This window comes from Peromyscus maniculatus, chromosome 8, assembly GCF_049852395.1.
Source record: "Peromyscus maniculatus bairdii isolate BWxNUB_F1_BW_parent chromosome 8, HU_Pman_BW_mat_3.1, whole genome shotgun sequence".
Classification (NCBI taxonomy): Eukaryota; Metazoa; Chordata; class Mammalia; order Rodentia; family Cricetidae; genus Peromyscus; species Peromyscus maniculatus.
This window is the reverse complement of record NC_134859.1, coordinates 73876813-73900169: the sequence shown is the minus strand read 5'-3', so window position 1 is coordinate 73900169 and position 23357 is coordinate 73876813. Positions and strand designations below refer to the sequence as shown.

Genomic DNA, 23357 nt, shown 5'->3' with positions numbered 1-23357 from the left:
AAGAGAGCAGGTTCTAGCACTTAAGTCCCCCGTCCCCTGTCCCCCGTCCCCCTCCACACACACACACACACACACACACACACACAGACACACACACACACACAGACACACAGACACACACACACACAGACACACACACAAACACACACAGACACACACACACACAGACACACAAACACACACAGACACACACTTCTTTGTCTCAGTTCTCCTTTCTTTCCTGTCAACTCACAGAGCTTGGCTCCTTTGCTTGGGAGGATGCATGATCTGGCTTAATCATTTTTTTTTTTTTTTTTTTGCTGGAGGGCTGATCCTATTGTTTTCGAGGCCCGTGGTTCTGTTGCCTCTTCCAAATCACCTGCAATCACACAGCAGGCCTGCAGGGGTCCTCAGAGCACCCCACACCAGGCAGGCTTCTTTAGCTAATGTTATCTTTTATTCAAACAGAAAACAGTAGCCTCCAATCTTGTTACATAACATACCAGTATCCTAGGGTGCACAGAATCTACTGTTAGGGAGTAGGGGACCTGTAGATACAAACATACTCACTAACACAATATTGCAGAAATGTAACAAGTTTGATTTTTCTGGCTTCTTATTTGAAACTTTAGAGATGGAAGGGACTTCATTCAGGAACCATCTTAGTTCAGCCCTCCTTCTTTATGCTTGCAGTAATAGGAATTGAATCCAGAGCCCCAAGCACACTAGGCAAGGTCTCTACTGTGAGCTCATCTCCAGCCCCCAGCCCTTCCTTATTTTAGGCTGTGGGAACTAAGGCCTAAGGCCACAAAGGAACTTACCCAGGAGGCAGCCCTGGGCTGGTAATCGAATCTAAAGAATTTTATATATATTCTCTTGTTTTGTTTTGCTTTTGTTTTTGAGGCAGGGTTTCTGTATAGCTTTGGAGCCTGTGCTGGAACTCGCTCTGTAGACCAGGCTGGCCTTGAACTCAAAGAGAACTCTGCCTCACGAGTGCTGGGATTAAAGGCGTGCCCATGACTGCCTGGCCAATGTATATTCTTAAAGATTAAACCTTAAACCTTTCAAGTTTGTGATTAATTAGCTGAAGGCTTTTTGCCCTCAGGATTTAGACTCTCAAAGTTGTCGATTGTAAACCATGACATCGCCCTTCCACTGAAACTGATATCTACTATAGAATATGAGGCGGTTTTTACTAATTGAATCCATACCTAACCATGTGATGTACATTAACTGAAGACAACTTGGTTGATTGCATGTACATTAAAAACAGCTGGGTGGAGTTATAGGTGACATTTTGAGTCACCTGGGGATCTACCCAAACACCACACTGGGTTTATGTGTAAATTACTGAGTAGGAGACAGAAGTTACCTGGACCTCCGGCAGCACCTCACATCCAGAAACTATTTTTTTTTCTTTTTGGTTTTTCGAGACAGGGTTTCTCTGTGTAGCTTTGAGCCTTTCCTGGAACTCACTTGGTAGCCCAGGCTGGCCTGGAACTCACAGAGATCCACCTGCCTCTGTCTCCTAATTGCTGGGATTAAAGGCGTGCGCCACCACCGCCCAGCTTCTTTTCTTTTCTTTACATAACCTAGATAACCTAGGCTGGCTTGGAATTGGCTATGCAGTTGAGGATGACCTTGAACTTCTGATCCTTCTTCTGGCTCCACTTCCCAAGCCCTTGGGTTATAAGGCATGAACCACCCTGCCCAACTACCATGCAGTTTTCTTTTTATTTTCTCCTTTCTAAACTGTCCATGAAAACATGTTTTTGCCCCCCCCCCCCCCATGCAGAACCCCAGTGGTTCAGTGAAAGGCTGGACTTGCTCTGTCCTCTGGCAGGAATTCTTTATCAAATTGACCTGCTTTCCTGCTGGAAGACTCTGCTCCACTCCACCCACCTGGTACCTCCCTGGATTTCCCGACTGTCATGAGTTTATTTTTTAACCTTCTCTTCCTTGAAAAGCACCACCCCACTGACCCAGAATGCCGGCTCCTCCTCTTCGGTCATGTTGACCATTCCTTGTCTACTTGCTGGGGTTAAGCGACCTCATTAACTTCTGAAGACCCTGGAAAACCATCAACAGGGCACCCTAATTCCTCTTAAAGTCCTTCATGCATGCTCCCCACCACCACCACCACTGGGGATTGAACCCAGGGCCTCTCACCCACCAGGCAACCCTTTTCTAGTTTTAACTGGTTGAAATTACTATCAGGGGAGAGAGAAGAGAGAATTGTCCCTGCTTCTGAGCAGGGCATGGGTGGGCCTGGTGAGACTGGTACTTTCTTATTAAATCCACCTGCCTTGAAGTCTGAGGGCCACTTCTGGTAACTTAGGCTCTGGGTCAGGAGTTACAAACCAAGGAAGGAATTACTCTAGATTCTCCGAGCAGAAGCACTATAAATCCCACTTCCCAACATAGCCCCGGGTCCTGGGAATCCCAGTAAACCCAAACAAACAGCCTCCTATCTCGGCACGCTCACCCATCCCAATCATACCTCCTCCCAGCCCCGCCCGCTAGCTGCCCGGACTGGCGGGACCCGGACCTCGCCACACTCCTCGCACGCGCGCCCCGCCAGGGCGGAGGGGCGGGTGGGGGTGGGGGGCGGGAGGCAGGGGAAGCAGGGGCGGAGTTCCGTCCTCCGTTGATTGGCTCCTCGCTGATGGGCTGCGGCCGTGCCGGACCAACCAGTGGCGTGTTGCTATGTGCTGAGCCGATGGGATAGGCGCGGGGGCGCGTCTGTCACCCGGCAAGCCCCCGGCCCGGACTCCGGAGGGATGCGGAGCGGCAGTGGCGGCGGCGGTAGCGGAGACTGTGGCTTTAAGAGCGCGCAGGGAGCGCTAGAGTCAGCCGTGCAGTCCTTCGTCGCCAAGCACTCCGGAGCGGCCGAGCCTGGCGCTGGCGGGACCGGGCAGCCTGCCGCCAGGTAAAGGGATCGCTGGCCGGTCGCGCGTGGGCGTGGGGCGCTGTCCGCGCGGGTTCGGGCTGCGTGCCCTGCAGGCGGTCGGGCTCCCGTACAGCCCGCAGTCCAGCTCGGCTGGGGCGATGCTGGCGAGGTCCCGCGGGGGCTCCTCGAGGGTTCCCGGGGCTCCAGGGGCGGGGAGCAGGCTGCCGCGGGCACGTGACCGGTTTGTTTACAAACACTGGCGCGCGCTCCGAGTTCGGGGCTCGGGGACTACGGCGAGCTGATGGGCGCTGGTGGGGACCCGCAGATGTGGGCGCTGCCGCTTCCCTTGTGTGGCGTGGTGCCCCCGCGGGTGGCACACGGTGACACCGGGCCGAGTGGTCTGTGTCTCCACCGAGACACTTGGGTCTGGGGCACACCGCCCTCCAAAGTCCCCAGAGTGCTCCGCCAGCCCCAGGCCGAGGGAACCGCAGCGAGTTCCTGCCTGGACGCTTCCCGGCGCCTCCCCAGCGGCCTTGCCAAGGGGTGGGCGCGAACTCTGCTGCCAGACCCGCTGCGGGGGCCTCTGCGGAGGGTCCCTCCCCGGAGCTGGCTCCCGTCTCTCCTTGCTTCAAGTTTCACCTACCTGGTTACTGACTCCCTTCGGGTGATTTTCCTGAAACAGTGGGGGCATTACTCGCGTCTCGCGGCTGGCACTTAGGAGCACGCCTGTTCCTTTGGACCCCTTGTGCAAAGAACTGCCTGCCACCTCTGACTTCACTTTTACCCACGGCTTTTTAAAAAGCTGAGTGGACATCCTCCGGTTTACCCAGCCTTCCGCAGCCCGACCTCTGGAAGTGGCAAATGGGTCTGCCCAGGAGCTCTGCCGGGGCTTTTGTTTTTTGGCCTCCTGGTTGGTTTGTTGTTGCCACGTTGGAGTGTCTTTGAGCTACTACTGACTTGGAGAGTCTAGGGCTAACAAGGGCCCTCGCTACCAGTCTTTTGTCCTCTTCGTTATCGCTGGGTGGGCTGTGTCCAGAGCACTGGGCAAGACTAGGGATGATTTCTTTTCTGTACCTCATTTACAGAAACATTAGAGGCACAAGGGAATTACAGCAAATCTCATACGTGTAGCTTTGCGATAGTCTGGTTTGGGGGTTCACAGAATCTGATCAGTAAGATGGGGCTCACCCTTCCCCAACTCCCTTTTGCCGCACACTGCCATAGGCTTTATCTGAATTCAGCCTTCCAGTCTTCCGCTTTCTTAGCATTTAGTGCAGATGCAGTCTTACTTTCGAGGAAGTTTATACATTTTTTAAAATCCTGTCGTTTACAAAATAATGGCTTTATTATGACTTTTTCATGCACATGTATCATTGTGCCCTGTTCGTACTCGACTATGACTGTCCGCCCCATTTTTGTCCTGAGCTGTGATATGAGTGGCTGTGAGCTCTTTACACTGATAACAAGGCCAGCCTGCGGAGAGCTGGGTAAACTTCCCTTTGGCACTATGATTTGCTCCCTATTTCATGACAGGGTCTAATGGGGTGGAGTGGGGAGCCTGGGCTCATGCCCTGCCTCAGTTGGACTCTGCCTTAGCAGTTTAGAATTCAGTAACACTTTTTCTTGGATCTCTCTCCTTGAATTGAGGTAGGGGTGCAAAATGAGAAATAACATACATAAGAATACAGTTTTCCTAGCTAGGAGTAGTGGTATATGACCAACCCCAGAACTCTTGAAGGTAGAGGCAGGGGGATCACTGCAAGTTTGAGGCCAGCCTGGTCTGTGTAAAGAGATTCCAGGTGGAGGTTGGAGAGAGCTCAATGGTTAAGAGCACGGGCTGCTCTTCCAGAGGACCTGGGATCAATTCTCCCAGCACCCACATGGCAGCTCACAACTGTATATAACTCTAGTTCCAGGGGATCCAACATCCTCACACAGATGTACATGAAGGCAAAACACCAATGCACATAAAAATTAAAATAAATAAACCACACACACACACACACACACACACACACACACACACACACACAAGATACTTGTGTGGACTTAATCGGTAGAACATGGGACTCTTAATCCCAGGGTCATGGGTTTGAGCCCCACGTTGGGTGCCAATAAAGAAAAAAAATGGACTAGACAGACAGGGCTATGTAGGGAGACATTTTTGTTGTTGTTGTTTTTTGAAACAGGGTTTCTCTGTGGGTAGCCCTAGCTGTCCTGGAACTCGCTCTGTAGGCCATGCTGGCCTTGAACTCACAGAGAATGTGAGACACTCTTGTCTAAGAAAATAAACAAAAACCTTTCAGTTCTTTAGAACTATGATTTTCAAGCTTTTGTGGGATCCCCAGTAAGGAATATAACAGTGTGCACTGGCCTGCCTGCCACTGAAAGAAGTTCTGGGAAGCAATAACTATTACCCGCAATACCTGCAGTGTTCTGTTTTTCCTCCTTCATTAGAAAAAAAAAAATCAGCTGGTGGTCATGACTCATTAATTTGATTTCCTAACCAAATGGGTCATGACCTTCAGTTTGAGAAACATTGGTTTAGGGCGGAGGTCCTCAAGCCTGACTGCATGATAGCCAGAGCCGTGTTCAGAAATAAAGTGGTTAAAAGAAATATATATGTGTTTTACATATACATTAAACATATATGTGCATCTGTACAGTGTGTTAATTACTCCAGAGATAATTACTTTCACTCTGTCTCATTTTGAGACAGGGTCTCATACTCCAGCCCAGGCTGGCCTGGAACACACTGTGTAGCTCCAGGCTGGCTTTGAACTTTTCTACAATACTCCAGCCTCAGCCTCCATAGTGTCGAGATTGCAGGCCTTAGGCACCACACACCTGTTTAGAGCTGCTAGTTGGGGCTGCAGCTTTTGTAGTCACGGTGACACCCGTAGATGACGGTACAGGTAGCTGGTTAGAAACACGGGTCTACTGGGAGTTGGTGGCAATGAACACGGAGAACGGATGTGAAGTGTCAAGGTAGGTAGCTGTCCCACACTTGCAGATCCCTCAGCTGCTAGCCGGTCACCCTTTGGGGGCCTGGCGTGGTGGTGGACACCTTTGGTCCCACCCCTCAGGAGGCAGAGGCAGTCAGATCTCATCGTGCCTTATAACAGGTGGGGCGACAGAGTGGGAGCCTATCTCAGAAGCAAGGCAAAGCCCTTGCACCCGGCTTCACTCGAGCTCATGTGAGGCTGCTGCTGCTGCTCACTGTGCTGTAGCCCTGGATGCTTCTGAGTGCGTGGGGGGTTGGAGATGTGAGCCGTGCTGACGGGCTGCTGTGCTGTTCACAGATTATGTGCGTTTTCATTGTCATAATGATGTTAATGGTTCTGAGGCAGTCACTGTGCCTAGGGGATTAACAATTGGCCAGCAGAAGAAAGGATTGATTTTGTTTAATGTCTGGCTGGTATTCCAGACTGTGTAGCCTGAGGGAAAGGCAGGCTGTGACTTTATTTTGATTTGGGGGTTGGGGGCGGGAATCAAGGGGCTTGTCTATCATCTGATGTTAATAAGAGACTCAAGTTCCCACATCTCTTGCCTAGTCAGCTGGTTCTTTCCACTGCACGGGCACAGAGTGTGCAGGTGGGTCTTCTTAGTCATCCAGTTCCTGACGCTTCTACCTCTGCCTTCAAGCACAGATATATATACATAAACACACCGGTGGGGCTGCACATTCAATTTCCCCTCTCTTATTTTGTCCAAACAGGTTGGTGGAAGAGATTTCTTTGAATTAAAGCTGCAGTTGAGCCTTACAAAGGATACTTAATTATCCAAATTCAGATTCTACTATGGTCCTTCTTGGCAAAGAAGTGCCTTGTAGGAGAGCATTCACTGTGAGATTGTTTAAATTAACTTTAATAACGCTCCATTTGACCTAGCTGCTCACATTCAGTGTATCCAGTTTTGAGCACACAGAATGAAAAGAAAAATGGAAGCAACCAGAGTGGCAAGGGACTTAGTCTTAGGAAAAGAGGAGAAGGGGTTGGAAAGGAGATCAGGCACTGTTCCCTTTGTAAACGATCTCAGCGTTTCTCTGGGTCTATCAACCAAACCGCTGGGTACTGTTGACAGGCACAAAGCATCATTTTGAATTCTAGCCCACAGTGACAGAGAGCTAGCCTGCACCCTCCTGCCTGCCTGCCTGCTTGCCTGCTAAAGGTATTTTGTTAGGGCTGACAAGTTTGGGGTGATGTTATCCAAAACAAAAGGTGCTGTCTGCTTGGGTCTGTAAAAGATTGATTGCATCTGCCTGATTTCCCCCGTGAGCTGTGGCGGGCTCTTCCTGGTGCACTTACTTCAGTATGGTGCAACTTCAATCTCTGTCGTCGTCATCGTCTCCCCCCCCCCACACACACACCTTATCACCTGCCTTTCTGCTGTCGTTTCTGCTGCAACTACGTGGGCCTTTGTTCAGTTTCTGAAACACGACACGCTGTTTTTGAGAGTCTCTTAATGGTGCTCACAGGCTGTCTTCAGGCTCGCTGTGTGCCCAGGCTAGCGTTGATCTTCTGGTCCTCTTGCCTCTGCCGCATGGCTGCTGGGATTACAGGTGTACGTCACCACACCCAATTTAAGCCCTCTCCCCCCTTCTGGGTCACAGCTTTATCTTTTTAAAGATTTATTTTACATGTATGAGCATTTTGTCTGCATGTATTTATGGTGCCAGATTAGAAGAGAGTATCAGGGCCCCCTAGAACTGGAGTTTTGATGGTTTTGAACCACCATGTGGGTGCTGGGAACCAGACGGGAGTCTTTGACAGGAGCAGCAAGAGACATAATCTCTAATCCTGCTTGGTTTTGTTGGTTTGTTTGCTACTGTTACTTTCCCTTTTCGGATGAAAGCCCAGCCCCTCCCAGACTAGCTATCAGCAGCTCCTCACCTCTTTGCCCACAGGCTTTTTTAACCCCTTAACTTTGTTTTGACAGTCTCTCTGGTATCTGAGGCTGGTCTTGAGATTTATTATGTCCGGCCTCTATCTCCCTAATGGTGGATTTAATTACAGGCTGAGTTCTGTGTCTTGCTGGTCTTTCAACGTCATGCATGCTAAGCAAGCAATCTATCAACAGCTACATCCCCAGCCCCCAACTTTATTATTATTTTGTAAACTCTGTTTACTGTCATCTGGAAATATATTGTCTACTTGTTTATTGGAATGGAGTATTGAGAGCATCCATTCCATTCTGCCTTCCTCACTGCTGACAATACTTGGCATTTAGCAGGTGCTAGATAAATACCTGTTGGCTAAAAGCGTAAATGACCAAAGGAGCCAAGCTTTGGTCTCTAGAGTGGGAAGCCTTTTGTTTTTTTTCTTCCGCCTTTGGCTTTTTTGAGGCAGGTTTTTTTCTTTGTTGACTTGCTTGGCCTCCAATTTACAGAGATCCACCAGCCTTTGCTTCCCGAGTGCTGGGATTAAAGGTATGAAACAATTTTTTTTTTCCTCTCTCTGAGAGTTTCTCTGTGTAATAGCCCTGGCTGTCCTGGAACTCATTTTGTAGACCAGGCTGGCCTCAAACTCACGGAGAACATCCTGCCTCTGCCTCCCCAGCAGTGGGATTAAAGGCGTGCGCCAGCACTCCCGGCTATGAATCAATATTCTTTTTTTTTTTTTTTTTTTTTTTTTTTTTGGTTTTTCGAGACAGGGTTTCTCTTGTGTAGCTTTGCGCCTTTCCTGGAACTAACTTGGTAGCCCAGGCTGGCCTCGAACTCACAGAGATCCGCCTGGCTCTGCCTCCCGAGTGCTGGGATTAAAGGCGTGCGCCACCACCGCCCGGCATGAATCAATATTCTTAAGAGGATATGAGAATAAGAAAATTTTTGTCTTTCTTGGAATGAAGATAGTATTTTCACAATTTCTTCTGCAGCTTGCATTTTTCACAGTATTTTTTTTTTCTTTTTTTTTTTTTTTTTTGTTTTTCGAGACAGGGTTTCTCTGTGTAGCTTTGCGCCTTTCCTGGAGCTCACTTGGTAGCCCAGGCTGGCCTCGAACTCACAGAGATCCGCCTGGCTCTGCCTCCCGAGTGCTGGGATTAAAGGCGTGCGCCACCAACGCCCGGCTTTTTTTTTTTCTTATTCCTTTAGTCCATTTATAGGTTGCCAGTCTCTGAAAGCTCCATGGTCGCTTATTGTTAATAAACATCTCTTGGCCTTCCACTGACCTCACTCTGGGTCTCACTGTTGGTTTTTTTCCCTTGACATGCATTAGCATTTCTATCAGTAATCACACATTTTATTAATACCAGCAGGCCTTACAGTGGAGCTGAGGGCCTGGCTTTGGAATCAGAAAGAACCGATAATTAGCTCTGTGACCTTGGGCAATCTACAATTCTTTAAATCTTTGGTCCTTATTTGTAAAATGGGACTAATAATAGTTGCTATCACTCAGGATTTATGAGAGGATTAAGTGAGAGAATGCAGGGGAAACCAGGCCTAGAGCTTGGCACCTAGGAAGCACTCAGTGCCTGCTGTTAATAACAGCATTAATGGTATGAGGTGGATTCTCATTCCTAGCTGGCAGGAGTCCATTCCCAATCAATTGATTTGGCAGTGAGTGGTGGGCAACTACCAAGTCTTAATTTATATTAAGTAAACAAAGATCAGAAACACATTCATATCTGACAGAACTGGAATGGAAATTATTTTAGTGCTTTCTTTCTTTCTTTCTTTCTTTCTTTTTTTTTTTTTTTTTTTTGGTATTTCGAGACAGGGTTTCTTTGTGTAGCTTTGCGCCTTTCCTGGAACTCACTCTGTAGACCAGGCTGGTCTCGAACTCACAGAGATCCACCTGGCTCTGCCTCCCAAGTGCTGGGATTAAAGGCGTGCACCACTACTGCCCAGAAATTGTTTTAGAGATAAGGTCTCACTGTGTAGCACTGGCCTCAAGCTCACAGATATCCACCTGCCTCTGCCTCCTGAGTGCTGAGATGAAAGGTGTGCGCCACCAGCCTGGCTGGAATGGAATTTAGAGATCATCGAATTTAATGCAGACTGTTGTCCAACTCTTTTTTTCTTTTGAATCTTAAGATGGGTCTCCCTGCAGCTCAGGCTGTTCCAGAGCTCACTAGCTCCAGCTGGCTGCTCTTACATTAGTTTCCTATTTAAGACTTAGTGTCTTTGGAAGAAGTAATATTTGTGGAAGTTTTAGAAAAGGCATGCTGTTAACTAGGTTGGGGGGGGGGGGCGGGAGTAAGTGGATCCCTGAGTTCCAGGACAGCCTGGTCTACAGAGTGAGTTCCAGGACAGCCAGGGCTACACAGAGAAACCCTGTCTTCAAACAAACAAACAAACAAACATGCTGTCTACCTGTGCCCACTCTTGTTTTAGCCTTGATTAACCAAGCTGGACTGACTGAAGCTGCCTTCTGAGGCCCTCTTTTCTCACCTTCTCCAGAATGCTTTCACCGAGTGTCCCTGCTTTAACTGGAAACCCCGGAGAAGGAGCTTTATATAACTCGATTCTGCAGTTCTCAGGATTTAGATTGAAGACAACTACAGCCTCCTATGTCTCCTTTAAGGAGTTCGAGGAAGAAATTCTTTTAGAACATAGTGCCAGGAAAAGGTTTGGCCCTCTAAGGAACTGGTATGATGGGTTTTGTTTGTTTGTTTTTGTTTTTGTTTTTTGAGAATTGGAAATCTACAACTGCTCATTTCTCTTTTTGCTTTGGCTGTCAGGAAGTACAGAGCCAAAACTGGGCTTGATTTAACTAACTCCATAGAGGCCTGCACCCTAATTTTTTCAGTGTTAACCTTATAATTTTTTTCTGATTTCACATGAATGACTTGTAGCTTTAGATACAAACTAGATATATACTGGATTGGGAATTGAATATAGTTAGATGATTTCGTTTTAGAAACCTAAACACTGAGGCTTACATAGACAAAAAGGACTTGCTTAAGACACAGCTCTAACTAGGTAAAGCACAGCTCATGGGTGCCAGGGAGGTGGAGGCAGAAGCCCCGGAAACTTGGAATAGCTGGAACTACATGAAACAGGCTTCGACTGTTAGCATTGTGTATAAACTAGACAAGGTGGTGCCCATCTGTAATTCCAGTGCCTGGGAAGTGGAAGCAGGTAGATCAGCAAGTTCAGGGTCAGCCTAGGATGTGAGAAAAACAAAAGCTCCAAGTACAGATCATACATTCTGTCTCAGGTCTGAGGTTCTTTCTATTCCTGCATATGTTAGAGGAGTACCCACTTTTCACCTGACCCTAAATTGCCAATCATTTTCAATCCTAAGCAAAACATGCTTCCTCCAAGATGGGTAAAGGAGCCTTTTCCATGCTGGTGCATCTCTCCAGTGTGGTGCAATGTTGCTGTTTGCATTTTGTTTTTTTCAAGACAGGGTTTCTCTGTGTAGCTTTGGAGCCTGTCCAGGAACTCACTCTGTAGACCAGGCTGGTCTCGAACTCACAGAGATCCGCCTGCCTCTGCCTCCCGAGTGCCGGTATTAAAGGCATGCACCACCACTGCCCAGCTTGCTACCTGCATTTCTGCTGCATGGCTGCTCTGTCTCCCCAGCTACATAGGCCAGCCCTTCCTTGTGGTCTTGAGAATGGGGCATGTCCAGACAAGATTGCCAGCTCAGAAAGAAGCAGGCCTAGAGTTCTCTTGCATGTTTCTCACTGGGGGAAAAAAAGGTTGATATGAAATGGGAAATGGGTAATGGGCTCAGACAGGGTCTCTGGGTGAATGGTAGCTGAACTTTGTTCTGTCAAGTTGGCTTTATTTTGTTTTGGTTGATGGAAATTTAGTCCTGGGAGACACTGACCTTCCCAATCATTTGCAGTGTTTTGTTTTTCCAGTTCCTTTTGGGAATATAATAGCTGGGGTTTGGGAGCTTAAGATTGGCCACAACTGCCAGTGGCGAATAATTGGGACCAGCAGAAGAACTTCTAACTTGGGGCTAAAATGTCATTTTTTTTTTTGTTTCGTTTTTCATGGGTAATAACCGTCCCTCAGATAATAAGACCTTTGGGGAATAGAGATGAGTTAAGACACAGATCTGCCCCCTACAAGCACGCTCTCCAACCAGTGATGAAGGCACACGTGTAAGTAACCAGGGTGCAAACCAGAAGGAGCTCAGTCGTTGTGGAGACAGGGAAAGCAGGGTGAGGCTTTGGAGGTGGGCCGGAATAAAGAGGGTCTAAGTTGGGGGCAGTGTGGAGAGGATGGGGGGGGGGGGCCCGCTGCTTGGGTGCCAGTGCTGGAGCAAGGGCCAGCTTTGGTGGGAGTGAGCTGTGACTTCCACTCTCCGTAGAAATGAATGCAGTGGAAGAGCTTGGAGCAGTGGCTCTCTGGCCCCATTTCACTGTCCTCAGTGGAAAACTTCTAGAGATACTCTCTCATTTTCTCATCCCCACCCCCACCTCGTGTGAACTCCCGAATCTCCTGCCTTCACCTCCAAAGGCTGGGATTTGAAGGTTTTTGCTTTCTTCAGGATTTGAGGAAAAGGTTATCCCCACGCTAACTGAAGCCTCAGACTGAAGACTCCATCAATAAGAACGGAAGCTAGATTAAGCTAGTGCCGAATCTCTCATCTTCTCTTCTGGTTCAGACTGTCTCCTCGCCGCGCGCCCCCCCCCCCCCCAGTCCCTTCCCTCCTGTTTTTCCTCAGTTTTGCAATTCTTATTTTATGTATGTGGATGTTTTGCCTGTGTGTGTGTGTGTCCATGCTCTATGTGTGCACCTGGTGCCTGAAGAGGCCGGAAGAGGATGTTGGATCCCCTGAGACTGAAGTTAGAGATGGTTGTGAAGCTACTATGTGGGTGGGTGCTGGGAATTGAACCCTGGTCTTTGGAAGAGCAGCCAGTGCTCTTAACTGCTGAGCCATCTCTCCATTCCTGCTATTTATTGTTGAAGAACTGAATCTGATAGTATTCCAGTGACATCTCAGATACACATTATATTATATATATTATGGATAGTGTGGTACATACCTATAATCCAAGCATTTGGAGGTCAGAAGATCGTTTTGATTCTGAACAGGCCAGCCTCAGCTATGTGATTGATTGTCTTGGTCACATGTACACACTCCACCCCAACAAAACCAGTAATTTGTGTGTGTGTGTGTGTGTGTGTGTGTGTGTGTGTGTGTGTGTGTGTGTGTATGTATAAAGTTTGTTTTTGTGGTGCTGGGAATTGAACCCAAGGCCTTGTGCCTGGCAGGCAAGCATTCTGCCGCTGAGCTGTGCTCCTCAGTCCAGGAAATAGACTCCGAAAGCTTTCCTTTGCATTTGGAGCACTCCACCACCCCTGTGTCTATATGATTCTCTATCCGTACATCGCTGGCCCTATATTTTGTTTTTGTATTTTGAGACAGCGTCTTAGCAGGCCTCTCAGACTGTCCTTGACCACGCTGCCCTACTGCATAACATACAGATTCTTCCACTTAGCGTAAACTCTGGAGGACACAGGGACCAAGAATACATTTTCCCAGACCTCTTCCTGTTTGTCTGGGTAGAAAGGATTCATCCCAGTACTAGGGAAGCAGGAGCAGAAGGTGCATGAAGTCAAGGTCAGCTTTAGTGACGTCACCAGTTTAAGCCCTCTGCTCAGGCTGGCCTTGACCTCTCAGCCTCCCAAACACTAGGGTTTCAGACGAGCACCCCCACCCCCAGCCCAGCTGAACTTGCCAGGGCTGGACTTCAGGTCTAGCTTTTGGGACGCCCCATAAACTAGCTCTGCCGAGGCTTCTTAAATGGAAAGGCTGACTTGGCAAAGTGCGTGTAAATCTATCCTCCATGCGCTAGGCCTAAAAGGAACAAGGCTTTATTTGTGAATAAGGTCTATGGGCTGCTCCCAGGTAGAGAAGCCCAGAAAGTCACCATGAGTCTTCCCTAGCAGGCGAGCGCGTCGTCGTCTTTTATGCATCCTTTCAATGCTGTCTCTCTCTCCCCTTTCTCACTCTCCATTTAAAAAATTTCAATTTCCAGATTTCAGTTGTTGAAAGCCAGGGAGCTCAGGCACAGACAGTCTGTATCTAGAACGTGGGATTTATGTGAACCGGGGATAAAAGCGAGAAAGCCAAAGGCGCTCTGACGGCTGAGCGGCAGAAGTGTATTGGCAGGTCTGGGATGGATAGCTGGTAGTTAATTGGAGCCCCGGCTGTGCCCTGGAGACCCATCAGTGAGAGAAATCAAGGTCGTGGCGGCGCCCAAAGTCCAAAAGACATTCATTAATTCAGCAGAAAGTTGAGTTTGGGAGTACAGACCCATCAACTAATCACTTCTGGAACGGCAGAGGTGGAGCCGGATAGACGGAGCGGATGAGTTTTGAGGGGAGGGGACCAGACTGGAGTTTGAAGGCAAGGGGGGATTTCTGGGTGATGTGGGCTTGGAGAAGCCGTATTATTTCCTTTGGGGAGTGGGTAAGTGGGGGGTCACACTGGGTCTCCCTCTTTAGCTAAGGCTGGCCTGGAACTCAACTTGCCTTGGCTAGCCTCAAGTGTCCATACAGCAGAATTCTTGCCTCCACCTCCCAAGTTCTGGGATTCCAGACAAGACCACTCCTAGCTCAAGTCTCTTATTTTCTAAAGCTGTGTTCTCAATAGAGCTTCTAAGTGGCTGTTTTTCATTATATAGTTCAAGTATAGCCCTGTCTAGGGGACAGAAGAATGGAATAGCTCTCTGGGTCACAGACCATAGACTGAATGTTATTTGTTTTGTTTTAGCCAGGATTGTCATCTGTGAGCATGATCAAATACAAAAGGCTGGCACTAAAGGGTGGCAGAATTGGCCTGGAGGAAAAAAAAAGGGTGCATTGGGCCCTCTCCTGCATTCAGCAGAGGCAAAGTTGAGAGGTCCTATGCTTGGCCTGACCCCAGTCCAAGATCTAGAGTTTAGACTGTGGGTTTTGTAGGGCATCCTGGGAGAGGATGCCGAGGTTGGGAGTCTGAGAGCTTCTCTAGGGTCCAGAAGGCACATACAGCCTGGGTAGGGTCACGTGGGCAGCTCTCAAGGGATATAGTGGGATATGAAGGCTCAGGAAGGCGGAACAGAATATCACAGCAGCCAGGTCAAAAAACAGGTTCATGCAGCGTGGCTCATCCGGGCTATGACCTCACAGTGCTGAGTCTCAGATACCATCTACCAGCCCTGGTGACTCGGCCCCTCAAGAGTTAATTGCCTTTGTGGGGTGTTAATGGTGAGTGCCATTAATGGAGGAATGCCCAGAATCAGGTATGAGACTTGAGCGGGTGTGTGAGAGTACACGAGGGCGGGTAAGCAGAATAAGGTTGAAACCACCAGTGTGGTCCCACTCATCGCTCATCATCCCCGGTTAACCAGTTTTCAGGGCTCCCTGGTGTGCTGAGTGTGGAGTCCTGTGAAGCCACTGTGAAGGATGGGTCAGAAAACTGGACCTTTTCAGGCACTTCCTTGTCTTGGGGGATAAATTCTATCTCCGAGAAAGGTAGTCATTGTGTGCTGGGATGAGGGCCACCAGCTCTGCTCAGGGGTTGGTTTGTGCTAGGTAGTAAGGGATGAGCAGCCATTTACGGGCACAGGAGGTAGATTAAAGTATGGCAGGTCACTGGGATAATTTGAAAGAGCATAGTAACTAACTTGGTCTGTTAGACAGGTTGGGAGTGGAGTGTGGAGGCTTGGCTCAGGCTCTTGGAACCCCCCAGAGGGGTTTGGACTGTGCCCTGTAGTCTGGTAGGGAACTGGTACAGGTTTTGGAACACAAGAGAGATGTGCTCAAATTGTGTTTTAGAAAAAGAGTTCTAGAATGAGCTGGAGAAAGAAGTGCTGAGTCAGCGAGTCAGGAAGCAGGGGCAGTGGCCCATGGTGAAAGAAAGGGCGGGGCTTGTGAGGGGCCGCTGCTGAGGACAGCTGTGGACGATAGAGTTAGGCACCACTGGGCCTGGGGTGCAGCTCGGTGGTAGAGTGCTTGCCAGGCATGTCTGTGGCCCTGGGTTTGATCCCAGCTTTATATATAAAAAACTAGTCTGGCCGGGCGGTGGTGGCGCACGCCTAAAAATCCCAGCACTCGGGAGGCAGAGCCAGGCGGATCTCTGTGAGTTCGAGGCCAGCCTGGGCTACCAAGTGAGCTCCAGGAAAGGCGCAAAGCTACACAGAGAAACCCTGTCTCGAAAAACCAAAAAAAAAAAAAAAAAAAAAAAACTAGTCAATTAGCCAAACCATACAAAAACAAAAAACATTAAACAAAAAAAAAACAAAACCTAGAGTCAACTGATTAGGGGACCTGAACTATAAAAAGGAAAGGAGTTGCCTGCTTGGTCAGTGGGGTCTTTAAGGAGATGGAGTGGGACTGAGGCCCTAGTGGCCGAGCACCTGCCTGATGGCTAAGGCTCTGGACTCAATCCTCAGCACCTACCCGGTGGTTCACGATCAGCTGAAACTCCAGTTCTAGGGGGTCCAGTGTCCTCTGAGCTCTGCAGGCACCAGGCAGTCTCTGCACTTACAAACACTCAATACATATAAACAAATCTAAACAAACGACGTACAAGGACTGGTGAGATGACTCTGTGGGTGTAAGCCTGGAGAACTGGGTTCGAGTCCCCTCTGAAAGTTGTCCTGATGCCCACCCAGGTGCCGTAGTAAGCATGTGCAAGCATACATACACACATCCATGTATACACATACATATTCACACCATACGAAAGTTATACTTTAAAGATGCAGTACCTGCAGGGAGTTGAACGCAGGGCCTCATGGGTAGGTAAGTGCTTGTGGTAGTTTGAAAGAAAATGGCGCCCAGAGAGAGCAGCACTATTAGAACATGTGGCCTTGTTGGAGGAAGTGAGTCACTGTGGGGGCCGATTTTGAGGTCTCTTGCTCAAGCTTCCCTCAGTGTGACTTTCAGTCGACTTCCTGTTGCCTGCAAGATGTAGCACTCTCAGCTCCAGCACCACGTCTGCCTGTACACCGCCATGCTCCCCATCATGATGATAATAATGGACCAAACCTCTGAAACTATAAGCGAGTCGCCCCGATAAAATATTTTCCTTTATAAGAGTTGCCCTGGTCATGGTGGCTCTTCACAGCAATAGAGACCTAATTAGAGTGCTCTACCACTGATGTCGCCCATGATGTCCACTTTGGTCAGCTTAGTTTGACCTGTCTTCTTAGGAGTTTACTAGAAGTGCCCTTTAGGAAGGGGCCAAAGGTGCAGAAGCAGCATGCACAAACTGAGTGTGTGCAGAGGAGCAGGCATTCGAGGGAGAAGGCCAGGAGGACATCATGGAGGAAGTGAAGCCTAGGACTCTTTGTTTTCAAGATACAGGGGTCTTGCTACATAGCTCAGGCTGATGTTCTTACACTAGCAGTCCTCCTGGGTGCTACAGTTACAGGCAGGCACCACCTTGCCCAACTCGGTCCATACAGCTTAGGGAGAGGAGCTGAATGCCTTTACAGTGTGAGCAGTAAATAATCAATGACGTATTAGTGCTTGCACCTCGCTTCTTTCACCGAGGTCCATATTTTTGCTACTCGGTCTTGATTGTGATTGATAATGGTGAAGCCTTGCCAGGAACTTCTGTAGCTCTTCATTCTTCTTGAGTCAGCATTAAGCATATGATCCTGCAAGACCATCGGCAGTCCATATTCTTGGCCTGCTCTGCCTTGATCCCCCACCCCCTTGAACTGTAGTTCAGGTTTGTTGGAGGGATGCGCCAAGCAAAATGCAAGGTGGTCACATGATATAAACTCTTGTGATAGTCTTGTTTCTGAGACAGGGTCTCACTGTAGCCCAGGGTGGCCTAGAACTCATTGTGTAGGTTAGGCTAGCCCTGAACTATGGCAGTCAGTCTTCTTGCCTCAGTCTGAGTGTTGGCACTACAGGTATGAGCCACCATGCCTGTTTTTGGTTTTTTTTTTTTCTGGGGTTTTGTATATTAGATTTCCCATTGTCTTCCCTCAACAGGAAAATTCCAAAAATCTGTATACTCAGTTCCAGGATGCTCTTATAAACCTCGCAGGTCGGAAACTTCGCAGGGGAAACTCTGCTTCCCCTGATTGAGTTCAAAGCCAAATTTGCATTTGAACTCCAGTAGTATTTTAGCAGTTTTAAAAGCATTCATTTCAAGCTGGGCTTGACCTCCTTAAAATACATGTACACATGTGGTGCATATGCACTCATACATATTTTAAGATTGTATGTGTGTAAGTGTGCACGTGAACACACCAAGTTATGTGGGTGCCCTTGAACACCAGAAGAGGTTTTTGAAATCCCTGGAGCTGGAGTTAGAGGCAGTTGAGATCCTTCTTCTATGGGTTCTGGAAACACAGCTCCTCTGGAAGAGCAACAGGGCTCTTACTGAGCCATTTCTCTGGCCTGACTCAGTCACTGTTCTATTGCTGGGAAGAGACACCTTGACCAAGGCAACTCTTTTAAAAGGAAGCCTTTAATTAGGGGCTTGCTTACAGTTTCAGAGGTTAGTCCATTATCATGATGGGCAGCATGGTGGCATGCAGGCATGGTGATGGAGAAGAAGCTGAGAGTTCTACATCCTGATCTACAAGCAGAGAGTTGCACCCTGGGCATGTCCTGAGCTTTTGGGACCTCAAGCAAGCCTACGTCCAGTGACACACTTCCTCCAACAAGGCCACACCTCCTAATCCTTCTCAAATAATGCCACTCCTTGGTGTCTTAAGCATTCAAATATAAGCCCATGGGAGCCATTCATTTTCAAACTACCACAAAGCCCCAATTTTGCTATTTTGGAAAAAAATAGATTTATTTTATGTGTATGAATGCTTTGCTAGTGTGTATGTCTGTGCACCATATGTATGCCTGGTGTGTGCCAGAGGTTACAAGGCATCAAATCCTCTGGACCAGGAGTTAGAGATGGTGTGAGTCACCATGTGGTTGCTGGGAATTGAACCCAGGTCCTCTGTAAGGGCACCAAGAATTCTTCATCTCTCTAGTGCAGTTCTTGTTGTTGTTTTTAATATATTTAAGAGCTACATTCTGCATTTGAAGGAACACGGATTTCCTCTTCCCATCACCCTTCTTCCTCCTCTCCCTTTCCTTTAGAATTCTCCCCTAGGCAGGTGCAAGCCTTTAATCCCAGCACTTGGGAGGCAGAGGCAGGCCAGCCTGGTTGACAGCCAGAGCTAGACAGAGAAACCCTGTCTCAGAAAAACAAAACAAAAGAAAGAACTCTTCCTCCCTTCTCAGTTCCTCTTCTACTTTCATGGTCTGTATATATTTTCAAATTTAATTCTAGACTCCACATATGAGAGAAGTAACTTGTTTGTTTTTTTCATAATTTTACTACCTGCTCCTAATTTTGTAATGGATTCTAAATCTTAATGCATAATAAATATATTTTTGTTTTCTGTTTGTTGTGTTTTTGTTTCTGTTTTTTGAGACATGATCTCTTATTATGTAGACAAGGCTGTCCTGGAACTGCCCGCTCCTGCCTGAGTGCAGGGATTACAGGCATGCACCACCATCATTGGCCCTGTATACACATTATGTAAGTTACCTTAAATCCATTGTGGAGCTGGGATTTGAAAGGAAGCCATCAAATTTCAGCCAAGTGGCCCTAAGTGTCTTCAGAAACTTCGGAGATCTTTGCATTATTTTCTATTTTGCAGTTGTAGATGCAACTTGTAAAATTTTGATCTTCTTGATAACCAGCTGCGGCTCCTTCTGCCCAACACTTAGTGTGCCGTGTGAGTTGGAGGGTGTTCAAGGGAACTGTTTCCTTTTCCACACAGATGTGCTAGCAGATGTGAGCGTCCGCAGGTAAAGTACTGCGCTAAGAGCCATGCCGAACATTGTTCTGCTAACAGATGTGGCAGGGGCACCATTCCGCAGCCGCTTCTGAATGGGCTTTCCAAGACCGGCATGGTGTGTGACCTTGCTGAATTGAAGGACTTAAGGAAATGAAGGTTGGTGGATAGAAGATGCTTCACTGTAGGACAAGGTTCTATCTACTGAAACATTAAAACATGGAATTAGAGGGAGGGAGAGATGGCTCAGTGGTTAAGGACACTTGGTCTCTTCAGAAGACCCAGATTTGATTCCCAGCACCCACATGGTGACTCACAGCCAGCTGTAACTCCTGCCCAAGGGCTCTCATACCCTATTCTGGCCTCTGAGGGCACTGCACACACAAGTACCATAAAGACACATGCAGACAAAACACTCATGCATTAAAAATTTTTTTTTGAGACAGGGTTTCTTTGTGTAGCCCTGGCTGTCATGATGGAACTAACTGTAGACCAGATTGGCCTCAAACTCACAGAGATCTGCCTGCCTCTGCCTCCCAGGTGTATACTACCACTACCTGAAAAAAAAATATTTCGTTCCCCCTTCCCCCCATATTTTTTTAAAATCAAAATCAGGTTGGGAATGGCCATGCAAGCCTTTAATCCCAGCACTCAAATATAACAAGTATTGAGTCAGGATTTTAAGGAGAAAAGGAGCCAGGGTGGCACATGCCTTTAATCCCAGAGGCAGAAGCAGGTGGATCTCTGAGTTCAAGGCCAGCCTGGTCGGCAGTAGTTTCAGGACTACCAAGTCTAGACAGAGAAACCCTGTCTCAGAGAGATAAGGAGTCCCAGAGATCATACAAGATTGTCATGAGACAGATACTTGCTCAAGTCAAGACTAGACCCTATATTCAAGGTGGGGATTAGTGTTGGCTTTGTTTCTGAAGGAACATGACTCCTTGCTGTCTAAGATGGGTTTTGTTACCTGTGGTCCAGGGCTATTAAGAGGTATCTGTAAAATGATAACAGATTTTTTTCCTGTTGAGAAATTTTTGTTTGTTTGGTTTTTTCATTTGTTTGTTTGGTTTTGGGTTTTGAGATTTGAGGCAAGGACTCATTATGTAGCTCTGGCTGGCCTGAACTTGCAGTATAGACCAACCTGACTCAAACTTGGAGCAATCTTCCTGGAGTGCTGGAATTGTAGGCCTGCGCCATCACACTCAACTCATGACTTCTTTTGTTGTTGTTTTTGAGACAGGGTCTCACTCTGTAGCCCTGGCTGGCCTGGAACTCTGTATGCAACCTCCTAACCACCATCAATCAGCCAGGGGCACAAGAACACTGGTACCTTTGGTCCTGGGAGTGGGAACAATAACTCCTGTGCCCTTTCCCCCTTGTTGGTAAGAATGATTGCAGCTAATCAGGTCAGTAGAGAACCCTGTGCCAGGTGCTGTTAGAATATTTCACCCTTTATCATTTGATTCATCTCCCCTGGGATGAGGGCACTGTTATCTGTCTTCAGGCATTCTGCCCAGTGTTAATGCAACTGGTGAGAAGAAGCCAGACCGAATCCAAGTTTATCTGGCCTCCAGGGCCTATGTTTTTTTGCTAGGTAGCCCAGGCTTTCCTCAAACTCATGGCATCTATCTCCCTGCCTCAGTTTCCCAGTAATGGCAGCTTTACAGTACTGCCGCACATACCAGAGTTGGCTGAAATATGAATGGACAGGTGAGGGCTTGAAGGGACAGCACGAAGTTGGACCAGACTGTAGCAACAGTAGTGAAGCGTGAGTGTGATTGTGGTGTGTTGGAGCCACAGAAGGGTTCACGTTGTCCCATCCAACGCGGCGTCATTTTACTTTCACTGACCACCAAGAATGAGGGAGCGTTGGGTCATCTCATTTAGTGCTTAGTTGGAGAGGGGACACCAGGGTCTGCAAGTTGAGGAACTTGCCAGCAGCTGTCACCCGGCTAGGGGGGAACAGAACTCATTTGTGAGACTCTAGAGTCCACTTCTGGTAACCTTCTGCCCTACTGAAGCGGCACAGGCACGCGTTAGGGACAGCCCTGTCTTCCCTGTGGCAGTTCTGCTACAGGCCAGCTTCCGAGGCTGTTGTGGGATGCTGCTGCCTGACTTCCTGCTCACCTCAGGTTCCTCACGGCATAACTAAAGAAAGCACATGCCACTCTTTCCTCCCAGGGACACCTGGGAGGTACAGTCCTGAATCTCAGTGGCTACTGGGACTCCCCGTGGGAACGGCCTGTCAGTCACAAGGGCCCCTGACGGGCTCAGCGTGTGTTCCCTATGCCTCTGGCTCTGGAGATGGTATATCTGAGATCTTTGTTTTCAATCATAATATTTCACATTTTTCTTTCCGTGGGGATCATCGTGAGCCAGCTGCTGGTGGTAGACAGTCTTTCTTTAATTTCCACTGTGGATTATTAGTTCACTTTAAGTGCTGTTTAAATTGTACACAAGCCCTGAGGCTTTTGATTATGTTGGAAATCAATTGGACTTTGCGAAAATGCTCAACAAGTTGGACTTTTGTATCCATGCACACTGTGGCACCATTAACAGGGACCAAAGTTCAGAAATTAAAATGTGCGAAGTCCTGTGGCCCTATATGGGTAATTCATTTCTCTCCAGGAAAATCAGTGTACTTCTTTATTGAGAATTAAATCAAGCAAATTTTTAAAAATCTCCTGTAAATAGTATGATGGCTATTCTTGGTTGTCAACTTGACTGCATTCGGAATTAACTGAAAACCTAAGTGCCTAGGTACACCTGTGAGGGATTTTTCTTTCCTTTTTTTTCTTTTCTTTTACTTTATGGTTTTTCCAGACTTTCTCTGTAACCTTGGGTATTCTGGAACTCCCTCTCCTCTGTAGACCAGGCTGGCCTTGTACTCACAGTTCTATATCCACACCCACATACATACATGCACGCATGCACGCACACCCACCCACCCACAGGTTTCCCCCATCATACACATGCTGGGATCAAAGGTGTGCACCACCACCAACCAGAGATTTTTTTCTTAATTCATGTGAAATAAGAAGACCCACTTTAATCAGGATCTTTGAGTAGGGAGTCACCTTTAATCTGGGCCACACCTTCTGCTGGAAGCCTATGTGAGGACATGGAAAAAGGAAGCTTTTACTCTTTGCCTGTTTGTTCTCACTGGCAAATACACCGTTGCTAGAGACTCTAAGATTCAGGCATGCAAGGAGACCAGCAGAGACATTGGCCAGTGAACAACTACTGGGTTCTTGTCTTTCTGTTGGTAGACAGCCATTAATTAGACTAGCTGGACCACAGCCTGTACCACTACCTGGACCAATGTAATAAGTTCCGTGTGTGTGTGTGTGTGTGTGTGTGTGTGTGTGTGTGTGTGTGTGTGTGTGTGTGTGTGTCAGTCAGTCAGAGACAGAGTGTGTGTTCTGTTCCTTTAGAACCCTGACTACAAGTGGGAAGAACACTAGGTGATTAGGTGGGTTTTTTGGTTGGTTGGTTTTTTTCATTGTTGTTTTTAGGGCCTGGTGTTCATCTTTGTTCTCCTACTTGGCCTGTCTGTGTCCTTTCTTACTAGATACAGAGTGCCTCCTGCCACTGCTTCACCATTCTTTATTCCAGGATTTTGTATTTCAAAGAGAGAGAGTGTGGGTGCTGGTGCCCGTGAGTGCAGGTGCGGCACTGGGGTCGGGGCATTGGCTCCTCCCAGGCTGGATTGCAGGCTGCTGTGAGCTCTCTGATGTGGACGCTGGAGACCGACTCTACCAGAGCAGTGCGGGCGTGC

The 23357-nt window shown here is 47.9% G+C and overlaps 1 protein-coding gene across 2 annotated transcripts in view; it reads left to right on the top strand.

Moving 5' to 3' along the window:
• The first annotated feature begins 2708 nt into the window (after window positions 1-2708).
• Ypel2 (yippee like 2) overlaps window positions 2709-23357 on the top strand; it is a 59184-nt gene continuing 38535 nt past the window's right edge. Inside the window, exon 1 of one of the 2 annotated variants that reach the window (XM_016001753.3) lies at window positions 2709-2908. The gene's annotated coding sequence lies outside the window, so the exon portion shown is untranslated. Of the gene's footprint in view, window positions 2909-19435; window positions 19739-23357 lie in introns of those variants that run through there. The other variant, XM_042282540.2, reaches the window with a different exon arrangement.